The sequence below is a fragment of the Callithrix jacchus genome, chromosome 6 (genome assembly GCF_049354715.1).
Source record: "Callithrix jacchus isolate 240 chromosome 6, calJac240_pri, whole genome shotgun sequence".
In the NCBI taxonomy this organism is placed as follows: Eukaryota; Metazoa; Chordata; class Mammalia; order Primates; family Cebidae; genus Callithrix; species Callithrix jacchus.
In genome coordinates this window covers 113379634-113384536 of record NC_133507.1, presented here as the reverse complement: position 1 = coordinate 113384536, position 4903 = coordinate 113379634, and the positions used below count along the sequence as shown (strand labels likewise).

General features: G+C 35.6%; 1 pseudogene; it reads left to right on the top strand.

Annotated features, from left to right (window-relative positions):
- Nucleotides 1-4011: 4011 nt before the first annotated feature.
- LOC118155136 (5S ribosomal RNA) lies at nucleotides 4012-4130 on the top strand (annotated as a pseudogene).
- The last annotated feature ends 773 nt before the right edge of the window (nucleotides 4131-4903 follow it).

Sequence of the window (4903 nt, the reverse complement as noted above, 5' to 3'; positions counted from 1 at the left end):
GCCCATTTTGACTGTTTTTATTACTTACCATTAAGACTATTCTAATGAGTATATATGCCTTGTAATCTACAGAGCATTCACAGGCATGATAGAAATGGAAGCTATTGGACCTTGCCATTGCTTTACAGGGATGGGAATGAGTAGACTATAATGATGTTTATGACTCAAGGTTTTGATCCTGAACAACTAAGAAGTTTATGGAACATTTATTTAAATTAGAGTACATCAGCTTTCTACAGTAATGTAGAAATAAAAAGAATGAAAAGTGGATAACAAATTTAAGAGATCATGAAATACTAATGGTAAATATTTAGTTTCTAAGTGTAAGAAATACTATGAACATGCTTTTAAATGCAGAGTTCTTGGACCTATACCCAGAGATCCTGTTTTAGTATTTTGCGGATAAGTACCATGGATCAATATTTATTTAAAAGAAAAAATAGATGCAAGGAATGTAAAAAATTAATACTAATATAAATTAAAATATTTCAGACTAGTGAAAACATCAGTGAATTAAAAATACATCATTTACTTAGTCATATTCAAGGACTGGGCTAAAACCTTATAGCATATATAATTTATTTTACTACATCAACTCTAACATAATTAAGTGTATCCTCACTTCTCAGCTGGTCATAAAATTACTTGCCTCTTCCATATCCTAATTTGTCATATGAAAATAATTACATGTATAATGACTCATATTATCACATTTATGCCTAATGATATCCAAATAAATGTCTTTAAAATGAGCCATTTCTTCAGATTAAGTACCATATTAAGGCTGGAAAAGTAAAGGAATAAAAAATATGCATCAGAATGAAGTCTTTTACATACAGAGTTTATGACCAGATCTTATGGTGGAACAGGAGTTTCTCCAACTTCACTGTGCCTGATAGAGAAAATGGATATACACCAAAAACATGCTTGGTTGATTCCCTTGAACATTTCTGTGCTCCACTTCAATTTTCACCTGACAGCTCTGAGCTTTGGAAGAAAACCCTTATTGATATTTCTGTTTTACCAAATGTAGCCCCTGACAGGGCTACATAAGCTATGATGGCAACTTCTGTCCCAGATGTAAGAAGACTGTTCTCATCCTTCAAGATTGAAGGAGGGTGGAAAGAAGGTTGATACATGTGTCTGAAACAGTTGCCAGATGTTCTTCTTTTCTGCCTCCTGGTATTTAGTGTACCTGGGCTGGAAGTCCCGTCTTCATGTTGGCCTGGTAGCATTTTGTGATGCCAACACTTCCTGCATGAATCCCTCCCCGAGCCTGCACAGACACTGTGAGGAATGGTCTGAATGGTCTGCAGGGTACTTGACTGCTCTATATGAAGAAGTTTTGAATTCAGACCATGCAGAAAGCAGTGTCCTTAAGCAGGTGTGACACTACAAATGAGGCTTCAGTTTACTCCATTTGAAATCTGCTATAGTTTTTGGATTCATCAGTCCATTGGCCAAGTCAAATGTTTCTGGAAGCCTCTGGTTTTCAAAGATAATTGGATATTTTTGTTGTTTTACCTACAAATACTTCATCTCATTTTGTATGATACAATATATACTTATTAATTCCTATCCAGCCAGCATGTTTTAAATCTGTGTGTGCTTTTTTATTATCATTATTATTCTGGAAGACTAGCCATGAATGGCTTACTATGCTGGGCTCAAGGTAGACACTCAATAAGTGTTGGCTATTGTTACTTTTATTGTTATAAAAGAGTGCAAGTGGTAGAGGAGTGTAAACTCTACTCAAGGCAGACAGATCATGTTTTCAGATTCTGTTTGTTCAGAGATTATCCTATTTGCTTGATTGTCTCAATTGTTATGTCTCTATTAGATATTAGTGTACATAGAAGATGAGGATATGTAGTCTGCAGTCTAATTCTTAGGCTGATCATTAGAAATAAAAGCTCTGTAATTTGAATGTGTCTTGCAATTTGTGGTACAGCTATTGTTCTACTTTTTGAATTTTTACTTACAATGGTATTTACAGAAACTACATTGAATTTTCTGACATATTTTTATTTCTGGCAGATGTAGAAACACACCACTCACTTCTTGTCAGCTTCCCAAATTCTGTAACCTTTATCTTGAAGATAGATGACTGGATTACAGTACATTCACTGGGTACTTGGATTCTACTCCTTCTTCACATTTTTGAAGTCCTCCAGGGCTTGCCTGTATTGTGGGGAAGATTCTCGGGCCCTTGACTCTAATCAAGCCTTTCTGAGCTATCTTATTGATACCTTTGGTCAACCAACTTTTTATCAAATTCTGTCTAATAACCCTACAAATGCATACTGATATTGCAGTAAAAGAACAAAATATTTTAAAATTTGTTTTGTTCTGTTTATTTCTGTGAAGTTAGAAATACTAAGAGATAATGCAAAAAAAAAAAAATAGGAGATAGATACTGCATAGACTTTGTAGTCATTGCCACAAAGTTTTAAGAGGCGAAGCATGAGTGAATTTGCAGCATTAAAGAAAACACCATGAAAATAGTGGAAGAAACAAAATTGTGACAAAAAGGATAAACAGTTTTCTTTTCTACCTTTTCCCTTGAATATCCTTATTAAATATTATTCTGTATGTTAATGTTAGCACCGTCCTCCTACTACTTACTTGAGGTACTCAAAATAATGTATACAGATAACCAAATATCTGTGGTTTATTGAAATAAGGGATTGATTTTTATTAATGCCCATCTATGAGCTTATTCAAGGTCCCAAGATCCTTTCTCTTCATAGGTTCATTGCCTTCCAGATCCTTGATGCCCCATCCATTCAACCAGAACATGATGAAAAATTTAACATTGGCAATGGAAGGATTTTAAAGACAATCCTGGTAGTGGTATACAGTATATGACTTCCACTGACAGTTCATTAGTCAGATTCAGCCCAGTATCCCTGAAGACAAGGGACACTAGAATCTGTAGCCTAGTTGTATATGCATCCAGGAGAAGCAATCAGATGTGGGTGAGCATTAGCAGTCTGCCAAGAATCAATTTACCAGATGACTTTTTCTGGCTGTTCTGCTTTTATTCTGTCTGTCTCTGAAATAGGGGTTGGGTAACAGTCCAATAACTCAGTCATAGAAGCATCTTTAAGAATAGATCTCTTTCCATTTTCAGTTATTAGCGTAGTGAAAAGCAAAGGAATTACTTGGCATTTGCAATGGAAGGGATTGTGTATTAGTCAGCGTTCTCTAGAGGGACAGAACTAATAGGGTAAATGTATATATAAAGTGGAGCTTATTAAAATGTATTGACTCACACGCTCACAAGGTGAGGTCCCACAATAGGCTGTCTGCAAGCTAAGGAGCAAGAAAACCAGTCTGAGTCCTGAAGCCTTTAGAGCAGACAAGCCAACAGTGCAGCTTTCATTCTTTGGTCAAAGGTCTAAGAATCCAAAAGCTGAAGAACTTGGAACCCGATGTTCAAGGGCAGGAAGCATCCAGCATGGAAGAAAGATGTAGGCTAGAAGACTAAGGCAGTCTAGTCTTTCCACCTTCTTCTGCCTGTTTTATTCTGGCTGCACTGGCAGCTGATGAGATTCTGCCCGCAGATACTGAGGGCAGGTCTGCCTCTCCCAGTCCAGTGACTGAAATGTTAATCTCCTTTGGCAACACCCCACAGACAAACCCAGTAACAATACTTTATGTCCTTTAATGCAATCAAGTTGACATTCAATATTATCCATCACAGGTTGTGTGTGTACATATGTGTGCATGCATGACTTTGTATATTTGTGTATAATAAGATTTGAAGATGGGAAGAAATTTTTGAGAATGATTATTGAGAATCACTTTTCTTCTTATTTTTAAATTATTTCTTCAAATAGGAGAGGCCAAGCTATATGTGATAAGGAGAGAAAAGCACTAAAAAAGAAAGGAAGGAAGGAAGGAAGGAAGGAAGGAAGGAAGGAAGGAAGGAAGGAAGGAAGGAAGGAAGGAAGGAAAAAGGAAGGAAGGAATGATGGAAAGAAAAGATCAGAAGAAAGACAAAATATAGTCTACGCCCATACCACCCTGAATGCACCAGATCTTGTCTGATCTCGGAAGCTAAGACAGGCTTGGGCCTGGTTAGTACTTAGATGGGAGAACACCTGGGATACCAGGTGCTGTAGGCTTAAATAAAAATAAAAAAATAATAAAAATAAATTTTAAAAAATTGGAACACTGATGATCTCACAAAGTTCTTATTTTACCTTAGCTAATTAATTTATCAGGCATTTGGATTTCAACTCTGAAAAATGGCAATTGCAATGCCTAATGTTACAAGTGTTCCTGATTTCCTAGTCCATTCACACCTCATTATTATTATTTTTTTTTACCAACTCAGATTTCTTCCCTTTTCCCACTCTTACCCCAAAGGAAAAGAAATGTCACCAGTCATCAGTGCATACCTTATGATTCTGAATCAAAAGACTGGAGATAGAGCAAGCAAAACTAAGGGGAAGGAGAAACAGCAGCAAACCTTCACTATAAAGCTCTGGGAAACAAAGACAGAGACTCTAAAAGTAAGGGGTTGTGTAACAAGAAAAACAGAAATAACGTTTTTATTAAGAAATATTATGGGCTATGATATAAATTATCTTCCGAGTTCTCATAGAGATAAAAGTAAAACTTGAAAAAACAGTTTTTAAATTACCTTTTGTCTTCACTGTGATTCATTACATATGACTTCATGAGACAGCTGATGGGGGAGGTTCTTAGATTTTTAAGTTGATTTACATCACTTGAAGAGTTTTCACATAGGAATTAAATGTAAAAATTATTTCCAAGTTGTAAAGATTATATGCAAATGATCATTACTATTATTTTCAATAGCTCATTTATATGCAGCTTTAGTTTTTTTTTTTTTTTTGTTGTTGTTGTTGTTGTTGTTGTTGTTGTTGTTGTT